Below are 22248 nucleotides of genomic sequence, written 5' to 3'. Positions count from 1 at the left end.
TATATCCTGCTTGAGGACAGTTTCTCCTACCTGAAAACCTTCTGACTAATCCTGATATCTTAGAATGTAAATTATGGAAGTTGGTCTAATAGGATCTTTCTATTCTTAAGTTCTGATCCTGTTATCCTAAAATGTAAATTGTGGGAGTGGATCTGGTAAAATTTTCACAAACTTGAGATTCTTTTGATTTATTGTAATAACTAATTTAAAAGTATATAATTCTCTTGCTGAAGATTAGTGTAGGGCACTCTCCACCCCCTTTGAAGTCTATGTCAGAAGTTTTCTCTGTCCCTTTTCACTGTAATAAAAATTCTGCCACACAGGAGCCCTGAGTGGTCAAGCCAGTCTCTGGTCCCAAAACTAAATCTTCTTCGGAGATCACGAATCTGAGACATTTCACTGTAAACTATCACCATCGTAGTTATCTGGGTCATGAAGATCTTTTTTGTATAGTTCTTGTGTATATTCTTGCCACCTCTTCTTAATATCTTCTGTTTCTGTTAGGTCCATACCATTTCTGTCCTTTATTGTGCTCATCTTTGCATGAAATGTTCCCTTGGTATCTCTAATTTTCTTGAAGAGATCTCTAGTCTTTCTCATTCTTTTGTTTTCCTCTATTTCTTTGCATTGATCGCTGAGGAAGGCTTTCTTATCTCTCTTTGCTATTCTTTGGAACTCCACATTCAAATGGGTATATGGTTCCTTTTCTCCTTTGCCTTTCATTTCTCTTCTTTTCTCAACTATTTGTAAGGCCTCGTCAAACAAGCATTTTGCCTTTTTGCATTTCTTTTTCTTGGGGATAGTCTTGATCACTGCCTCCTGTACAATGTCACAAACCTCCATCCATAGTTCTTCAGGCACTCTGTCTATCAGATCTAGTCCCTTGAATCTATTTCTCGCTTCTACTGTATAATTGTAAGGGATTTGATTTAGGTCACATCTGAATGGTGTAGTGGTTTTCCCTATTTTCTTCAATTTCAGTCTCAATTTGGCAATAAGGAGTTCATAATCTGAGCCACAGCCAGCTCCTGGTCTTGTTTTTGCTGACTGTATAGAATTTCTCCATCTTTGGCTGCAAAGAATATAATCAATGTGATTTTGATATTGACCATCTGATGATGTCCATGTGAATGGTCGTCTCTTGTGTTGTTGGAAGAGGATGTTTGATATGACCAGTGCGTTCTCTTGGCAAAACTCTTATTAGCCTTTGAGCTACTTCATTCTGTACTCCAAGGCCAAATTTTCCTGTTACTCCAGGTATCTTTTGACTTCCTACTTTTGCATCCCAGTCCCCTATAATGAAGACGACATCTTTTTTGGGTGTTAGTTCTAGAAGGTCTTGTAGGTCTTCATAGAACCATTCAACTTCAGCTTCTTCAGCATTACTGGTCGGGGCTTAGACTTGGATTACTGTGATATTGAATGGTTTTCCTTGGAAACGAACAGAGATCATTCTGTCATTTTTGAGACTTCATCTAAGTACTGCATTTTGGACTCTTTTGTTTACTATGATGGCTACTCCATTTCTTCTAAGGGATTCTTGTCCACAGTAGTAGATATAATGGTCATCTGAGTTAAATTCACCCATTCCAGTCCATTTTAGTTCACTGATTCCTAAAATGTCTGTTACGCGAGTGTATGTTCCTCGGTTCTTTGTCTCGTCACAACAAAGATTTGGAGCAACGGACATTAAAGCCCTCGGCGCATCACAGCTCTCGGGTCTTGGACAAACCGTGCTACAGCTCTTAGGCAAATCAGTGTTACAGCTCTATTTTATTTAGAAGGTAGCAGGAGAGAGAGAGAGAAAAGAGCGCACGCACGCGGGAGAGAGTCCGTGAGAAAGCGCTTTGGCTCCTCCTTTTATATGTTTTTTCCTCCACCTGGGCCTGCCCTATGCAAATTGGGCTTAGCCAGGAGTGCCGGGAGCCGGCATATTGCATACTGAGTGCATATTGCATATTGAGTGCAGCACTTTCCACAGCATCATCTTTCAGGATCTGGAATAGCTCAACTGGAATTCTATCACTGCTGGGAGCCAGCGTGAGGAGCTCCACCCATGACAAAGGTCATGAGGAAGGAGGCTCGGCATATGCAAAGGCGGGATCGAGCCTCAGGAGTCCCCCTGGAAATTCTCGAGCATCTACCCCCAAAACCAGAGTTGCCTACTTTCTGCTTTGTGCTTTCACCTACACCTCTGACTTTACAGGGGGCTGTCCCCCACTACCTCTCTCTGAAAAAAGAGTTAGCTTACAGCTCCAGTTAATAATTCCTGAGTGTGACAGTGTTTCAACCTCCAAACTCCTTTGGAAATCCTCTAGCCTGCCTGAATAGGTTTTTCCGGCCACATGTGATTGCTCAGAGCCTCCCAACTGTGAGAGGCATGAGATGTTCTAAACTGTCTAAATATAGATTCCTTTGAGCAGTTAAAAGATTGATTAGAAATTGTATTGGTGAAGGGATTTTCACTTGTTGGGCCAATGTTTGCTGCTAAGTCTCCATATCCCTTACCTGCTGTGTCCCTGGCAGTGTATTGATTAATATAATTGGTGTGAATAGTGGCTTTAATGTTTGTAACCTGGGACCCTTGAGTTAATTCTTTTTCTTGTTATAGCCCACCACACCTTTGCTCTGTAGGAATGCAACTTTATCTAATGCTTTTGGAGGGTGGCGCTTGACTTATCACCTTTAGAGAAAAATAAGTTTTCTGAAGAAAGGGTCTTAAAAGGTTAACAGGCCTCCGGGCCAGAAGATGATGCAAATCACCTAAGCTTTTGCATATGATAAGTTTGCAGGAAGAAATCCTGGCTTGCTGCATGACTTTACCCCTTCCCCCATTATCCTCTATGCATAACTTAAGGTATAAAAACTACTTTGGAAAATAAAGTGCGGTCCTTGTTCACCGAAACTTGGTCTCCCCATGTCGCTCTCTCTCTCAAATTCTGGCTGAGTCTCCATCTGGAGCGCAGAACCTGCCATGCTTGCTAATTATGCCTGGGCTTCTAAGATCCGACCGGGGAGGCCTCAGTGTCTCCTCTCCTTCGGGAGAACGGAAGGACGCCTGCGGCCTACGTAAGTGGTGCAAACTTCTTGTCTTGAAGTTTTATTGGTCTCCCGCATAAACCAAGCTACTCAGCCTCTTTTCTCCACTGAATTTCCTCACTGAGCTATCCTCATCCTATTACTCTTTATATCTTTGATAAAATATTTAAATAAATAGGTCACCGACGCCGTCCCTGCTTCGAATACCCTGGATCAGCCGGGGCTGGTCCCTGGCACAGGAGTGCTGTTTGCTCTGTTTGTTCTGCCTGAAGTCTTCATTCTGGTCCTCGGACCTTCCTTGTCTTTTAGCCACCACCATTTTGGACTCCTTTTCCCTATGCTACCTACCTAACAATGTCGATGTTCACTCTTGCCATCTCCTGTTTGACCACTTCCAATTTGCCTTGATTCATGGACCTAACATTCCAGGTTCCTATGCAATATTGCTCTTTACAGCATCAGACTACTTCCATCACCCGTCACATCCACAACTGGGTGTTGTTTTTGTTTTGGCTCTGTCTGTTCATTCTTTCTGGAGTTATTTCCCCACTCTTTACCAGTAGCATATTTGGGCACCTACTGACCTGGGGAGTTCATCTTTCAGTGTCATACCTTTTTTCCTTTTCATACTGTTCATGGGGTTCTCAGGGCAAGAATACTGAAGTGGTTTGCCATTCCCTTCTCCAGTGGGTCAGCAGTGTCAGAACTGTCCGCCATGACCCATCTGTCTTGGGTGGCCCTATGCAGCATGGCTCATAGTTGCATTGAGCTAGAGAAGACTGTGGTCCATGTGATCAGTTTGATTAGTGGTCGCTGATTGTGGTTTTCATTCTGTCTGCACTCTGATGGATAAGGATAAGAGGCTTATGAAAGCTTCCTGGTGGGAGAGGCTGACTGAGGGGGAAACTGCGTCTTGTTCTGATGACTTCAGTTAAGTCACTCAGTCGTGTCCAGCTCTTTGTGACCCTATGGACTGCAGCACGCCAGGCCTCCCTGTCCGTTGAGTCAGTGATGTCATTCAATCATCTCATCCTCTGTCGTCCCTTTCTGCTCCTGCCTTCAGTCTTTCCCAGCATCAGGGTCTTTTCAAATGAGTCAGTTCTTCATCAGGTGACCAAAGTTCTGATGGGCAGGGCTATGTTCAGTAAATCTTTAACCCAATTTTCTGTTGATGGGCAGGGCTGTGTTCCCTTAGTGTTGCTTCACCTGAGGCCAAACTATGGTGCAGGTAATGAAGATAAGGGTCCTTCAAAAGGTCCCATGCATGCACTGCTGCACTCAGTGCCCCTGACCCTGCAGCAGGCCACCACCAACCCATGCCTTCACCAGAGACTCCTGGACACTCACAGGCTAGTCTGGGTCAGTCTCTTGTGGGGTCACTGCTCCTTACTCCTGGGTTTTGGTGTGCACAAGTTTCTGTTTGTGCTCTCCAAGAGTCTGTTTCCCCAGTCTTGTGTAAGTTCTGGAGATTTTATGGTGGGGTTAATGGCGACCTCCTCCAAGAGGGCTTATGCCATACCCAGGTCTGCTGCACCCAGAGCCCCTGCCCCTGTGGCAGGCCACTGCTGACCCATACCTCCACAAGAGACACTCAGACACAGTTCTAGCTCAGTCTCTGTGGGTTGGGTGTGCATTTTGTGCCCTTCCCAGGTCTGATCAGCTCAGGTGACCAGTGCTTGGTGAGTGCACTGCCCCAGGTGGACCGTGCATCTTAATCACCTCCCCTTCCTGGCCACTTGGTGTCCTGGGTGTGTCACAAGAGCACTGTCTCAGGTGTGCCGTGTGTCTCCTCTGTAGAGCTAATCTCAGGCTGCAACCCTCCTAGCAGCTGTCAACCATCCAGGATCTCAGAAAGATGTGGTTAGCAGCTGGGAGCCTGCTCACAGTTTGGTAGAAGAGTCCATCTCTGAGGCTGATATTGCAGGAGCCCCTTGCCTTTCGGCTCTGGCTGTCACAAGCCTCTCTCCCTCTGGACGGGGAGGGGCTGGTCCACAGCCGGCTAGCTCTCCTTTGGTATTTGTCCAATCCTTTGTTCTGTGAGTTTGCCTAGGTTGCACATTAGCTTGTTAGGGTAGAACCTTTGGAGGGAAAGTTCTCTTTTCTGCAGTTGAGGTTAGACATGTATTCTGTGGGGTTTTTTTTTTTTTTTTCCGGTTATGTTGCCTTCTGAGATTCTAAAACTCCCCACAGACCCACCTGTGAGAGGGTTTCCTATTGTGTGGAAACTTCTTCTCCTTCACGACTCCCTTCTCAGGACAGGTCTCCATCCCTACTTCTTTTGTCTCCCTTTTTGTCTTTTGTATGATGTCCTATATCCTTTCTAAGAGAATGGGCTACCTTTCTGGGTGCCTGGTGTCCTCCACCAGCGTTCAGAAGTTGTTTTGTGGAAGTTGCTCAGCATTCAAATGATCTTTTGATGAATTTGGGGGGGAGCAACTCTCTGTTTCTCTTAATTCTGTCTCTAAGGTTTATGCATCATAGTATTTGTCCTTTATTTCAGCAGATGTTCAGGCATTTGTGAGCTGATGCTTATGTTCCCAAGACTGTACTTTGGCATCCTGCCTACTCTAGGCTCCCCCTCCCTCCCAATTAAAGGAAAAATTTGGAAATTCCAATTTTCACTTGACTTTGAAATTGTCTGTACTTGGTCCATTTAGACTGATAGACTCTACTGTGGACTTTGGTTGTCAGAGACTATTGGGTTCAAGTGAAAGTGGAAAGTGGAAGTCGCTCAGTCTTGTCCCACTCTTTGTGACCCCATGGACTACAGTCCAAGGAATTCTCCAGGTAGGAATACTGGAGTGGGTAGCCGCCCCCTTCTCCAGGGGATCTTCCCAACTGTAGGCGGGTTCTTACTGCATTAAATTTTCCATTCTCCTCCACTGTCCACTGTACGAGACCTACTTCTTATAAGTGGACAAACATGGACTTTACATTTTCCTCTGCTTAATTTCTTCATGTACTCAACTACTCTTGTGTCTTCAATGTCTTTCCCTTCTGTCTCTCTTGCTATGAATCTTATTCTAAATCATCTCCTCTTCATTCCTTGGCTTTCTTCATCCATTTTCTCCCCTCAGGATACAAAAATATTCAAGCCACCTCAATCTAAAAAAGTTCTCATCTTATAATTGTTAAACTGAATCACCTCTCTGACCCTCTCTCCAAGCTTTCTGAAAGGACTAATTATCTTCTTAACTTCCTCACCTCCCATTCATTTCTCAACACTTTCTGTCCCTGCTCTGTTGAAACTGTTCCTGTCAGAGTTCCTGCCTGTAACTTCCTAATGGTTGTTGCTGTTTAGTTGCTAAGTCATGTTTGACTCTTTTGCGACACTATGGACTCTAGCCTGCCAGGCTCCGCTGTCCATGGGATTTCCCAGGCAAGAAGACTGGAGTAGGTTGCCGTTTCCTTCTTCAAGAGAACTTCCCAGCCCAGGGATCAAACCGTGTCTCCTGTATTGGCAGGCGGATTCTCTACCATTGAACCACCAGGGAAGCCCAACTTCCTCATTAGAAAATTTAATTACAGATTATTTTACACTTTACTATATTTAAACTTGGCACCGTTTGAAATTGTTCACCACTCTCTCATCAGTAATAATAGCTGTAATTTATTGAACATTTAAAGCAGGGCACCAGGCAATGTACTGTGTGACTTATGTGGTTATCTAATTTACCCCTAATACCCTGAGGAAAGTTATTAACACTCCCAATGTACAGTTGTGGAAACGGGCTCAAAGAGCTGAGTTAACTCATTTTATGTTATCCAAGAGGATAGAGTTAGGATGCAAACCCAGGTCTCCTGCACTGCAGGATTCTTTACCAGCTGAGCTACCAGGGAAGCCTTGATTTCACTATACACCCTTTTACACTACAACTTATCACATTGTTTTATTGACATGATTTTCAAAAAGTTAAAAATATGATTCTCTTTGATATGAATGGACATATGTCAAAGATTTTTGTCTAACTAACTGAGGAAGCCAATAAGATGGTGAAGCTGGTTTAAAGAGCATTTTGATGAACTGGGTATTTATAGGCATTTTGAGAAAAAAGTTACAATAAGATTTCGAGGTTAGATACAAAACTAGTTAATAGTCTACAGGGCAATAAAATCTTGACATTTTCTTTTCTAAAGGATATAGAAACATTCCTCTAGTGTTGGCTATTTACATTTGTATTTTAACTAAAATTAAAGTTAGACATTTAGTTTCTCAGTCAGGCTAATGACATTTCAAGTATTCAATGGTCATACGTAACTAATGACAAATATATTGGACTGGATAGATATAGAACATTTCCATCGTCAGAAAAAGTCCTTTTGAAAAACAGTTGGGATTCTTAAATATTGCTCTGGTATGATATTGACAGGACATGTCATATTCTCTTTTGCTTTATTTCCAAAGGTAATATAATTTTTTTCTAAAGAATTTTCTCCACATGACCACTGGTTTTCAAATATTTCTGAGGCCCACATTAAGAAATGCATCTTTGGTCAACTAATTTTTGACAAGGAAGCCAAGAATATTCAATGAGTAAAGGATAGTCTCTTCAATAAATGATGTTGGGAAAACGATATTCTTATGCAAAAAAATGAAATTGGATTTCTATCTTGCGTTATTTGCATTCCGTTTTTGCATCACAAAAACTAACTTGAACTAAGGACTTAGGTGTAAGACCCGAAACCATAAAACTCTCAGAAGAAAACATAAGGGGAACATTGGTCTTGACATTGGTCTTAACATTGGTCTTGACAATGAATTTTTTTTCTATATGACACCCAAAGCACAAATGACCAAAGTAAAAATCAACATGTGGGATTCATTTCAGTTCAGTTGCTCAGTTGTGTCCAACTCCTTGCAACCCCGTGAACCGCAGCACACCAGCCCTCCTTGTCCATCACCAACTCCCGGAGTCCACCCAAACCCATATCCACTGAGTCAGTGATGCCATCCAACCACCTCATCCTCTGTCGCCCCCTTCTCCTCCTGCCCTCAATCTTTTCTAGCATCAAGGTCTTTTTGAATGAGTCAGCTCTTGGTATCAGGTGGCCAAACTATTGGAGTTTCAGCTTCAACATCAGTCCTTCCAATGAACACCCAGGACTGATCTCGTTTAGGATGGACTGGTTGGATCTCCTTGCAGTCCAAGGGACTCTCAAGAGTCTTCTCCAACACCACAATTCAAAAGCATCAATTCTTCAGCACTCAGCTTTCTTTGTAGTCCAACTCTCACATTCACACATGACTACTGGAAATACCATAGTCTAGACTAGACGGACCTTTGTTGGCAAAGTAATGTCTCTGCTTTTTAATATGCTGTCTAGGTTGATCAGGGAGAAGGCAATGGCACCCCACTCCAGTACTCTTGCCTGGAAAATCCCATGGACAGAGGAGCCTGGTAGGCTGCAGTCCATGGGGTCGCGAAGAGTCGGAGACGACCGACTGACTTCACTTTCACTTTTCACTTTCATGCATTGGAGAAGGAAATGGCAACCCACTCCAGTGTTCTTGCCTGGAGAATCCCAGGGACAGGGGAGCCTGCTGGGCTGCCATCTGTGGGGTCACACAGAGTCGGACACTACTGAAGCGACTTAGCAGCAGCAGCAGCAGCAGCAGGTTGGTCACAACTTTCCTTCCAAGGAGTAAGCGTCTTTTAATTTCATGGCTGCAGTCACCATCTGCAGTGATTTTGGAGCCCCTAAAAACAAAGTCTGACACTGTTTCCACTGTTTCCCCATCTATTTGCCAGAAAGTGATGGGACCAGATGCCATGATCTTCGTTTTCTGAATGTTGAGCTTTAAGCTAACTTTTTCATTCTCCTCTTTCACTTTCATCAAGAGGCTTTTGAGTTCCTCTTCGCTTTCTGCCATAAGGGTGGTGTCATCTGCATATCTGAGGTTATTGATATTTCTCCCGGCAATGTTACATCAAACTAAAAAGCTTTTGCACAACAAAGGAAATTATCAAACCTACAGAATGAAAGAAAATATTTGCCATAATTCTGATAAGGGGTTAATATACAAATACATATGAGGAACTCATAAAATACAATAACAAAAAATACCCCAAACAATCTGCCAGTGGACTTGAAATAGATATTTTTCTAAAGAAGATATGCAAATGGCCAATAAGTACATAGAAAGGTTTTCAACCTCATTAATCATAAGGGAAATGCAAATCAAAACCACAGTATCATATCTCACACCTATTAGAATGACTATTATTAAAAATACAAGAGATGGGGCTGTGGAGAAAAGGCAACAGCACTCTCAGTGAGAAAGTAAACTAGTATAACTACTATGGAAAACAGTATGGGGGATTTTCAGAAAAATTAAAAATAGAACTCTCATATGATATGACAATTCCATTTCTGGATACATACCCAAAGGAAATGAAATGACTTAGGTGAAGAGATATCTGCACATCCATGTTCATTGCATCATTATTTACAATGGCAAAGACATAGACACAACCTAGGAGTCCAGATGATTATAGAAACACATCTCTAAAGTGCTGAAAGGAAACAAAATGCTGTCAACTTAATTCTATATCCAGTGAAAATATTCTCCAGAAATTAAAGTGACTTTGAAAAAGTGACCCTTAACCTCGTATAGGACTTGAACCCGAACAATAATAGACATCTTCGAGGAAGAGAGAGACACTCCGACCTCCCTTTCTTTTGCAACTCCAGGGATTGCAAAGGCATGAGGTGACCCGCCCACACTGCCAGAACCATTTTAAAAACTATATCCATTAATTGCTTCCTAAACTGTTCATACCTACAGAGAAAATAAAAACTGCCCTCTTTCTAAGGAAATTTTATTTTCCTCTCCTTTTATAAAACATTCAATACATTTCTTATCCTTGAGTTTTGAAACATTGCTTCAGTAATCATCCAAATATGAAAATTGCATCAGGTGTGCACATTAGTTCATGGGGCTCTCACAAAGGTTGGTAGGTGCCCAATATGCTACTGGAGATCAGTGGAGAAATAAAGAGAAAGAATGAAAAGACGGAGACAAAGCAAAAACAACACCCAGTTGTGGATGAGATGTGATGGAAGAAGGGTCCGATGCTGTAAAGAGCAATATTGCATAGGAATCTGGAATGTTAGGTCCATGAATCGAGGCAAATTCGAAGTGGTCAAACAGGAGATGGCAAGAGTGAACATCAACATTTTAGGAATCAGTGAATTAAAATGGACTGGAATGGGTGAATTTAACTCAGATGATCATAATATCTACTATCTGGGGCAAGAATCCCTTAGAAGAAATGGAGTAGCCCTCATAATCAACTAAAGAGTCCGAAATGCAGTACTTGGATGCAGTCTCAAAAACAACAGAATGATCTCTGTTCGTTTCCAAGGCAAATCATTCAATATCACAGTAATCCAAGTCTAAGCCCTGACCAGTAACGCTGAAGAAGCTGAAGTTGAACAGTTCTATGAAGACCTACAAGACCTTCTAGAACTAACACCCAAAAAAGATATCGTCTTCATTATAGTGGACTGGGATGCAAAAGTGGGAAGTCAAGAAACACCTGGAGTAACAGGCAAATTTGACCTTGGAGTACAGAATGAAGCATGTCCAAGGCTAATAGAGTTTTACCAAGAGAACGCACTGGTCATAGCAAACACTGTCTTCCAACAACACAAGAGAAGACTACACACGGACATCACCAGATGGTCAACACCGAAATCAGATTGATTATATTCTTTGCAGTCAAAGACAGAGAAGCTCTATACAGTCAGCAAAAACAAGATCAGGAGCTGACTGTGGCTCAGATCATGAACTCCTTATTGCCAAATTCAGATTTAAATTGAAGAAAGTAGGGAAAACCACTAGACCATTCAGATATGACCTAAATCAAATCCCTAACGATTATACAGTGGAAGTGACAAATAGATTTAAGGGACCAGATCTTATAGACAGAGTGCCTGATGAACTATGGATGGAGGTTTGTGACATTGTACAGGAGACAGGGATCAAGACCATCCCCAAGATAAAGAAATGCAAAAAAGCAAAATGACTGTCTGAGGTGGCCTTACAAATAGTGTGAAGAGAAGCAAAGGAGAAAAAGGAAGATATACCCATTTGAATGTGGAGTTCCAAAGAATAGCAAGGAGAGATAAGCAAGTATTCTTCAGTGATCAGTGCAAAGAATCAGAAGAAGACAATAGAATGGGAAAAACTAGAAATCTCTTCAAGAAAATTAGCGATAACAAGGGAACATTTCATGCAAAGATGGGCTCAATAAAGGACTGAAATGGTATGGACCTAACAGAAACAGAAGATATTAAGAAGAGGTAGCAAGGATACACAGAAAAACTGTACAAAGAAAATCTTCACGACCCAGATTATCATGAAATGTGATCACTCGCCTAGAGCCAGACATCCTGGAATGTGAAATCAAGTGGGCCTTAGGAAGCATCACTGCAAACAGATCTAGTGGAGGTGATGGAATTCCAGTGGAGCTATTTCAAATCCTGAAAGATGATGCTGTGAAAGTGCTGCACTCAATATGCCAGCAAATTTGGAAAACTCAGCAGTGGCCATGGGTCTGGAAAAGGTCAGTTTTCATTCCAATCCCAAAGAAAGGCAATGCCAAAGAATGCTCAAACTACCGCACAACTGCACTCATCTCACACGCTAGCAAAGTAATGCTCAAAATTCTCCACGCTAGGCTTCAGCAATACGTGAACTGTGAACTTCCAGATGTTCAAGCTGGTTTTAGAAAAGGCAGAGGAACCAGAGATCAAATTGCCAACATCCACTGGATGATTGAAAAAGCAAGAGTTCCAGGAAAACATCTATTTCTGCTTTATTGACTATGTCAAAGCCTTTGACTATGTGGATCACAATAAACTGTGGAAAATTCTGAAAGAGATGGGAATACCAGACCACCTGACCTGCCTCTTGAGAAACCTGTATGCAGGTCAGGAAGCAACAGTTAAATTGGATATGGAACAACAGACTGGTTCCAAATTGGGAAAGGAGTACATCAAGGCTGTATTGTCACTGTGCTTATTTAACTTATATGCAGAGTACATTATGAGAAACGCTGGGCTGGATGAAGCACAAGCTGGAATCAAGATTGCCAGGAGAAATATCAATAACCTCAGATATGTGGATGACACCACCCTTATAGCAGAAAGTGAAGAAGAACTAAAGAGGCTCTTGATGAAAGTGAAAGAAGAGAGTGAAAAGGTTGGCTTAAAGCTCAACATTCAGAAAACGAAGATCATAGCGTTCGGTCCCATCACTTCATGGCAAATAGATGGGGAAACAGTGGGAAGAGAGGCGGTCTTTAGTTTTTGGGCTCCAAAATCACTGCAGATGGTGATTGCAGCCATGAAATTAAAAGATGCTTGCTCCTTGGAAAAAGTTATGACCAATCTAGACAACATATTAAAAAGCAGAGACATTACTTTGCCAACAAAGGTCCATCTAATCAAGGCTATTATTTTTCCAGTAGTCTGTATGGATGTGAGAATTGAACTATAAAGAAAGCTGAGCGCCGAAGGATTGATGCTTTAGAACTGTGGTGTTGGAGAAGGGTCTTGAGAGTCCCTTGGACTGCAAGGAGATCCAACCAGTCCATCCTAAAGGAGATCAGTTCTGGGTGTTCATTGGTAGGTCTGATGTTGAAGCTGAAACTCCAATACTTTGGCCACCTGATACCAAGAGCTGACTCATTTGAAAAGACCCTGATGCTGGGAAAGATTGAAGATGGGAGGAGAAGGGGATGACAGAGGATGAGATGGTTGGATGGCATCACCAACTCAATGCACATGAGTTTGAGTAAACTCTGGGAGCTGATGATGGACAGGGAAACCTGGCATGCTGCAGTCCATGGGGTTGCAAAAAGTTGGACACGACTGATCCACTGAACTGAACTGAACTGTGCACATTAGTGACGTTTCCAAGTTTTGTCCTTTCATGTATACGAAACAGAATCAAGGCTTACCGCTTATTTCTCAAGGGATATTATTTCTTTTCTTTTCTTTAAAGTCATATTATTTATAAAATATTGAAAAACACAGTCCAACTTCAGTCGGAGAAATGTTATTCCACTCTTACAGCTTATGTCCTATAGGGCGAACTGTGAGTGTATTTATTCATGAACCCTTTTTTTTTTTAATGACTATGTTCTTCAAAGTGTGTGTGAATCCATCAAGGCCTCTCCCCTTCTCTCCACTAGTCCCTCCCCACACAAACAGCTTGAAACCTGTGTTCACAGCCTCACTTACATCAAACTACCTTCCACAGAGCTTCTAACTCGTCATGCAAGGATGCAGGAGAGTTTTCAAGAATGACAAGAAAGATCCTTGCCTAACAGATAACTCATCTCTAAACATATATTGTCAAAACTCCATTTTTTCTTTCAGCAAGGGTTTATTGGGGCCTGTGCTGCAGCAGGGGGAACAAGAACAAGCAACAGCTTCCCTTGCTTGATGTCTCTCTGAAGCAGGTCAAGCTTGTTCTTACATGGGGTGAAGGTAGCTGTGTGTCCAGGGTTCTGGCTGGGCGGATGGCTTAGGTGGTTTGCCCACCCCTCTGGTGGTGTTGAGCTCAGGGGGGCATGCTCAGTACCCTGCTTTTGTTCCCAACACTCTATTTCTGTTCCAGGCTCTTCAAAAGTGGCAGTTGGGTTTTTTGGTCTCTCTGTATCTTTTGTCTAGAATTTGCTCCAACCCTCTGTGCATGCATTTATTTTTAGTCCCATATAGTTTCTTTGTATTTTGTTTCTCCTTTGCAGTTATTTTTAGTCCTGTATAGTTTCTTTGTATTTTGTTGCTCACTTGCAGTTATTTTTAGTCCCATATAGTTTCTTTGTATTTTGTTGCAAGGAGAGGTGTGTCCAGGTGCAAGCACTGTAGCAGTGCAGCAAAGATCCCAGGCCCTCACCTGTCCAGTTCCCCTCTGAGAGACTCCACGCCCTTATTTTTAAGGGGCAAGTGGCCAAAGGCTCTTCTGAAACTTTTTCCTGCTGGACAGGGGCCACAGACCCTAGCATACTCTCGAGGTGTAAAAGTCCTTCGCTGACTGTTTCAAGGAATTGTAGGGACCTGGGCCACTCTCTGTTGGAATGGGCTGAATTCCTTGAGCCATCATGAGTCTTACTTCAAAATTTTGGAGTCTAAAAAACACAAACTTAACCAAAAGGTTAAGCTAACAAGGGCTAAAAAGGAGGTAAACTACAATAACCATTAAAGGGTCTAGAAAGAGAAGGAACCAGGTTAACTTTGGGAGGCCTTCTTTAACTGTTGACCAGACAGGGAGTGATATTGCCCCTGCCAAGAAGCCATTCTGCTTGGGTGTACATTTTTGTTAATCTCCAGGTTAAAGTTTATCATGTTTCTCTAATTTTAGAATAGAGGGTCTCAACCTGTTGGTGCCAGGTCTCCTTCTTGGACCAAAAGGTCTTAGACACAGGTTTACAACAGTAAAGAAGACAATGGAGCCCTAGATTAAATACAGCATCAATCAATATGACTGGAAAGGAAAGGGTTAGAAGAAAATGAAAACCTCCTGTTAGAAAATTGTTTATACCTTGTAGCATCCAAGAGAACAAACTAGAGTCAATTTTCAATTTCCCCACCCATATTGAATAGCAAGGATTGGTTGTTCACTGTTTGCTAAAGTCAAGTGGGCTGTTATCGAATTTTCTCAATATTGGGTTCTGCCTGGTATGGGCATCAGGGCTTTTCTTTGCCTCCCGATCCGCCCTGTTGTTCCTGTGGGTAATTTTAGAATTACCTTTTGATGCCCATGGCAGTGAATGACTGCTACTAGTTTCGGTTTTTGAGTCACTTCTATGAGATGTAAAATCTCAGCCCCGTATTTTTTTTAACTTATTTTGAATTGGAGGATAGTTGCTTTACAATATTGTGTTGGTTTCTGCCATACAACAGCATGAAACAGCCATAAGTATACATATGTCTCCTCATTTTTTAACCTCCCCCAACTTCCTCCCACTTCATCCCACCCCTCTAGGTTGCCCCAGAGCATCAGGTTGAACTCCCTGTATTATACAAGAACTTCTCATTAGCTCTCTCTTTTTATATATGGTAATGTGTATGTTTCAGTGCTACTCTCTCAATTCATCCCACCCTCTCCTTCCCCTGCTGTTTCCAAAGTCTGTTCTCTTCGTCTGAGTCTCTATTCCTGCCCTGCAAATAGGTTCATCAGTACCATTTCTCTAGACTTCATATATATACGTGTTAATATACAAAATTTGTTTTTCTCTTCCTAACTTCACTCTGTACAATAGGCTCTAGGTTCATCCACCTTACTAGAACCGACTCAAACATATCTTTTTTATGGTTGAGTAATATTCCATTGTATATACATACCACAACTTATTTATCCATTCATCTATCGATGGACACTTTGGTTGGTTCCATGTCCAAACTATTGTGAATAGTTCAGCCCCATGTTTAACAGGGGAATTTTTTACATTTAAATTTTTTGCATTTAAGGATTGGGATGTATAGGGACCCCTGCCTCATTTACTGCTCTGTGTCTGGTATCATTCGACATTCCCCATTTGGCCTAATAATTGGCAGAATAGGGGTACTGCCTGGAAACTGACAGGGCACTAAGAGGCCATGTTTTAAATCTGTGAGGGATTGCAAACCCATTTTTGCTTCCAGCTTTATGGGGTACTGTCTCTTGTCAGGATGAGCAACTTCTGCTTAAGGCTACTTTTTACAGGTTGGACGTTTGTAGCCTTCTCGGGGATGCCTTTGTCCCAAACTGCAGGGTTTGCTGTGTGTAGACTCTGGCAGGGAATAGGCCCTTGTTCCTCCAGCTGATTTGTTTTCATCAGAGTCGAGAGAAGAAGCTGCTCAGGGTCTCCTAGTCATAATATGTCTCCGAGGGAGCTCAGAGGGTCTCTTCCCAGTACACGGTAGAACACTCAGGCACACCCGAAAAGGCATGTGAGACCAAATGCTATTCAAGTTGGCAAATGAGGCCCAGCAAAGCAACAGGTGTGCGTGGGAGACTCCATCAACACCAGTCACAGCACGGCTTTTGGAGGAGATAGGCCGAGGGTGAGAGATCAGGATAGAGTTAAGTAGCTCCTGTATCAGTTTAAAAGTTGATTTTTTTTACCTGCCATGTCAAGGATCACCCAGGGCTCCTCAATAGAGATAAAAATCTCATTGTAGGGAGAGCTGCCAGAATCTCCAGGCCACCCCAGTCATCCAGTGTGGCCATCTCCACAGTGGGAGCTGTCCCCTCCCCTTCAGGACTGAGGGCAGTCCCACTTCCAATGACCTGTTTGTCTGCAGACTGGACATGGACCAGGGGGTTCTTTTTGACATTCTCAGGCTCAGTGACTGGTTGACTTACATTTGAAGCATTCCCCCTTGCTGGTTTTACCTCCAGGCAGATGGCTAAACTTCCTAGGGACCCCTTGGGTTGTCCTGAGGTTGCAAGGCACGGCTGACAGCTGTGGCCTCAGTTTAGCTTGAGCTGTGGCCTGCCCATTTTCATGTCAGTTTCTCTCTTCCTCCTCAGCTTGATCTCAGTTATTAAGTATCCAAAAGGCCACCTCTAGGAGCTGGGGGATCAGGCTTTGTGGGCCTAATTGTGCCTCTAATTTTGGGGCGGACTGTTGTCCCAGTAGGGATTGGCCCTCAGGAGTGGAAGAATCAATATTAGCAAATGTTCTAAAAGCCCTCTCAAGCGGCCCCCTGAAAGAGGGGTGGATTTTCTTTATCTTCTTGGGTCACTCCTTTAATGTTTTCATTAAGCCAGTTAACTGGCTTTTTGATATACTTCCTCATCCCTTCTAATACACATTGGATTGTGTGCTACCTGGCTTCTGTTCCCCCCTGGGAATTATAACTCCAGCAGGGCTACTGATCTGGAAGAGGCAGTCATCTCCACCCATAACAAAATGTTCAGGTTGGTCCCTGGCAAGGTGGTCAGTGCACCCCTCTCAGTTCAGTTCAGTTCAGTCATTCAGTCGTGTCCAACTCTTTGCGATCCCAGGGACTGCAGCACGCCAGGCCTCCCTGTCCATCGCCAACTCCCTGAGTTTACTCAAATTCATGTCTATTGAGTCGGTGATGCCATCCAACCATCTCTTCCTCTATTGTCCCCTTCTCCTCCTGCCTTCAATCTTTCCCAGCATCAGGGTCTTTCCAAATGAGTCAGTTCTTCGCATCAGGTGGCCAAAGTATTGGAGTTTTAGCTTCAGCACCAGTCCTTCCAATGAACACTCAGGACTGATCTCCTTTAGGATGGACTGGTTGGATCTCCTTGCAGTCCAAGGGACTCTCAAGAGTCTCCTCCAACACCACAGTTGGAAAGCATCAATTCTTCAGCACTCAGCTTTCTTTATAGTCCAACTTGCACATCTATACATGACTACTGGAAAAACCATAGCCTTGACGGACCTTTGTTGGCAAAGTAATGTCTCTGCTTTTTCATATGCTGTCTAGGTTGGTCATAACTTTCCTTTCAAGGAGCAAGCGTCTTTTTATTTCATGGCTGCAGTCACCATCTGCAGTGATTTTGGAGTCCCCCTAAATCAGAGCACCCCTCTGCTGCTGCCCAAATTCTCTGCTTTTCCTCAGAGGTACAGCAAGTAGATAGGACTATTTGGATATCCCTCCAAGTTAAATGAGAGGCCAGAGTCAAGGTCTGAAACCCTTCAACCAACTTATTAGGGTCTTAAGAAAACCATCTCAGTCTCTGAAGTCGTGTTTGACTCTTGCAATCCAATGGACTGTAACCTGCCAAACTCCTCTGTCCATGGGATTCTCCAGGCAAGAATACTGGAGTGGGTTGTCATTTCCTTCTCCAGAGGATCTTCCCGACACAAGAATCGAACCCTGGTCTACTACATTGCAGGCAGATTCTTTACCAACTGAGCTATGAGGGACGCCCTCTGTTTGCATTGGTCTAAACTGGTTAAAGAGAAGGGCACATATTCTCTGATTGTCCCTTCACCATTTGCCTGGGGCATATGGGGGATGTACTTTTCCTGATTTGGGGTAATAGGAATTTCCACTACGGGTTACCCTGGAGGGATTAGTCTCTCCTTCCTAGGATAATGGGATATAAATGAACATAGGGAGGTGGAGTGTGGGATTGGTCAGAGGTTTCTGGAGAAGTAGGTGCCTCTGAAGAAATAGGTGGCTCCGGAGAAGAAGGGGAAACTTGGTTTCACCCTGAAAATTGAGGCAGGTTAACAGGGAATCATCTAAAATGTCGGGAGTGTTTTCTGATTCCCCAGGCCACAGGGAGCAGGGTTTTGGTAAAGGACCATGAAGACTTGGCCGTATGGAACTTCAGTCCATTTTCCCATCTTGTGACAGTAAAGATCCAATTGCAAGACAGTACTGTAATTCAGAGACCCATTTACAGGCCATTTTTCTCCATCCCACCAACTTAACAGGCAGTGTTATGACAAAGTTTAAGTTTTCTCCTTTTTAGCCCATTTATTTTTTTTTAATTTCCAATTTTTAAAAATACATTCCAGAGGTGTTTCTTCTGGCTTAGAAGAGGAGGTTACTGAATAACCTGCAACCGAGAGCACTCCTGGAAATGACGCTCAGAGACATTTACTAGGACCTTTCTGTCTAAAGGGGATCAGAGTGTCCTCTGAATGCCCCTCTTACTTAATGGGATTCTGAGTGTCCTCTACTCTCCCACTGATGCCTATCCAGATGTCTCTGGTTGTCCCTTGTGCCAAGTGTCCTCAATAGGGGATGTTTGAACCAGTGCCAGCGTGTTGCCAGGGCTGTCCTTGAGGGAGATCTGTTGTCTATAAAGCTTATGTCCGATAACAATTTTCCCTATGTTGGGCTATATTCCTTGAGGCTGAGCATCTATAAAGCGTAGGACATGGACTGCTTAGAAGTGGCCAGCCCAATAGGTAGTCTGTAACAAAGTATGAGGCTGCCAAGGCCTGAAGTGAAGGGGATCTTAGAGCTGCAAAATGGAACTCCTGGAGGAGCTGGAGTTCGATGCAATGGAAAATGCCTTCTGGGTCAGGACCTGAGGCCCTAGAGGTGGGAGTATTCCCATGGGGGATTTTTTTGGACATAGAGTAAGGTGAGAGACTAGAGAGCAGAAAATCCCCAAATCCCCAAATCCCCAAAACTGGGGAGAGCCTGATGATTCTTTCTGACATAGGCAACAGTTTTGACAATGTTTCCCATGTCATTTAACATACCAACCCACTGAGATTAGAATCTCTTTTTGGGATGCTCCAGTAGCACTTTGAAGGACCCCCTCAAAGTAGCTGGAGATTAAAAGAACTTTAAGTAGAATTTGATATTTGGGAAGTCTGTCAAAACTTTTGAAAAGCTTTAAAACACCCAGTCTGATAGACTCAAAGGCCACTGTGGAACAATTATCCCTTGAGTTAGGTGAAAAAAGAGAAGATTTCAAAAACAATTACAGGACTTCCCTGGCCCAGGGATCAAGAATCAGCCTGCCAATGCAGGGGACATGGGTTTCATCCCTGGTTCAGGAAGATCCCACATGCCGTGGAGTAACTGAGCCCATGTGCCGCAACTACTGAGCCCGTGTGCCCAGAGCCCATGCTACACAAGAGAAGCCATCGCAATAAGAAACTCGTGCACTGCAACAAAAAGTAGCTCCCACTCACTGCACCTAGAAAAAACCCAGGCGGGAGTGAAGATTCGGGGCAGCCAAAAATAAATAAATAAAATTGAAAAAACAAAACAAAACAGATCACTTAAAGGCACAGAAACTCACATAATCCGATATCAAAGGCTGCATTCCAGGAAAAGTTTGTTCTCTTATGAAAGAGAGAAACTAAATCCAGTCTTGCATCAGCTTGCTCTTAACAAAATCCATTTACCTAATTAAATTTAATCCAACCTTAGAAAATCCTGAACACATACAAAATTCTTTTCTCAGTGTTCCTCTTCTGCAGACCTCATGCAACTTTCTGTAGTCATACTTTGTCCCTTATTCTTCCCATTTAGAAATAACCAGCTTTAGGACAAAAATCACCTTTTTTCCTTTAACAAAATATATTTCCATTCCTCGTACCTTCTTTTCTGAAAACACACCTCCTACTTTGCTTAAGCAACCATGAACTGTCTTTACATTAGTATTCTATAGATTGCTAGAGAACATCTCAAAGTGGCACCAAAGAGCTTTAGTTTCTCTCTCACAAGAAGACAAAAGTAGGTAAATTTTAGACCTGTTTAGAAACTTAAACTTCCCAATAGTTTATATTATTTGAAATGGCCTGGATGCTCAATGAATTCTTATCATTTAACTTAATTTTAACTTACCAAGATTTAAAGAGACTGTTTCAGATGGATGTTTCTAAAACATAATTATTTCTGTAGAGTTTGCCCCAAATTTCTTATCCCAATTATATTTACTTGAAAATTTAATCATATCAGGTTATTTTTCCTGTTGACAAATTTCATAATAAAAACAAACGTTCTTATTGACTTCCAGGAACCCTAGGGAAAATTAATGTGTTATACTTAATTCTGATGACTCTAAAGACAGGTTTGTATTAATTAAATCCATAAGCTTAAGCTAGCTCCAAGATCAGATATTAATTCAATATTGAGTATTTCCCAGATCACATGAACACAAGTTGATTCTGGTGGGACAGAACCAGAGTTTTCCCACTTGAATTTAAAATGGTCCCTTTTTTCCCCCTCAGTCTGGGGCACCTCAGAAGAGTCAGGTAATTCCTGAAAGCCCAAGCAGAATAATTACACTCCAAGGCCCAGAACAGAGATGCAAGCCCCGTTGAGCTCAGGCAGAAAGAATAGTTGCATTGCAATGGCAGAGAGGAGAGAAATGCAAGCTCCTCCAGCCCAGGTAGAACACTTATATTGCAAAAGCAGAAGAGGGAAAAATACAAACTCCTTTCTTTTGTTTTTGTTCTTTAAAATCCCACAGAGTAACTCAAGGCTGGAGTTTCAGGCAATGAGAACTGCAGTTGTATTTCAAGATTTAAATGCTCCACTATGCCCACAATTTTGGCAGAGAATTGCAGGAGCACTTGGCCAGACAAAACTACATAAAACAAACAAACCAATGACAAAAACTTAAAGACACAAGAAGTTTTCAGGATAAAGGGGACAGGAGTGCAAATATAAGGATCAAGAGAGAGGTAAAGAAAGGAGGGACAGAGAAGACTGAAAAAAGGAAAAGAGACAACAGCAAAATAAAGATGAGATTACTAGAAAGGTAGGACTACACAATATGAGATTTAAGCCTCTATCACTCCTGTCAGGGGGAGCCTGATGAACCATCTGTGTAAGACACACCTCTCCCACTTTTGCTTGTCACCCATCAAGGTGAGCCATTGCCAGCTAGAGGGGCCAGGTCTCACAAGCTGAAAAGTGATGCTGTAGCTGCCCGAAGTCTACTCTCTCAAAAGGATGGAACAGAGAGAGGAGAGGCAGAGAGAACAAGTAAAGAGGCTTCAGAAGAAGGAAAAGGACAAGTTGGAGGGAAAAGCATTGTCTGAATGCGGGTACTGAGGCCCCCAGAAGCCAGGAAGCCAGACTTCCCAACCTCGGTGAAGCTGAAACAAGATGGTCAGGTGGCCACTTGTCACCCATGGGGAAGTTGCATCCAGTGGTCCAGGAGGTGCCAAGAACCTCTCCCCAGAAGGGCACAACTGTCCTACATTGTGAGCCCTAAAGCTGGTAATGGCCAGTGTTCCTGGCCTTCCTCGATCAATAGAAAGTGACTAGAGTTCAGACAAGAAATTCAGGCAAAGTGTTATTGGGGCCCTTGCTGCAGCAGGTGGGAAAGAGATAAAACAACAATTTCCCTTGCCCACTTGCTCCCCTAAAATTATTTTTTATGTTGCTTAAAAAGAACATATCCTTTAAAAAAAAAGTGCATCTTGTCATTCTTTTAAAACTATCAACTCTGTCGGTGGAAAAAGTTTTAATCATAGGCATTCTGTGTTGGTATAAATGTCTCTCTGCCAACAGTTGTTGAAATATAAGAATAGAGAGGTTTTACAAAATAAATTTACAAAATATTTTTGGATCTTATCCAAAAATAGAATGAAATCTGGTTTTTACTCTGTCTCTGTTATCAATGTCATGTTCTAATTTACCCTAAATGGTATCAAAATGTTTGCCCCGTCTTCCTAACTTGACCTGTGAACAGTTTTCCTGCTTCCATTCCTGCAGCCACATAGACCAGGATAGGAATCTTGCCCCATCGTT

The sequence above is a fragment of the Bos grunniens genome, chromosome 24 (genome assembly GCF_055505025.1).
Source record: "Bos grunniens cultivar Pamir isolate PY7600 chromosome 24, Bosgru_T2T1.0, whole genome shotgun sequence".
NCBI lineage: Eukaryota > Metazoa > Chordata > Mammalia > Artiodactyla > Bovidae > Bos > Bos grunniens.
Note: the sequence above shows the minus strand (reverse complement) of the source record.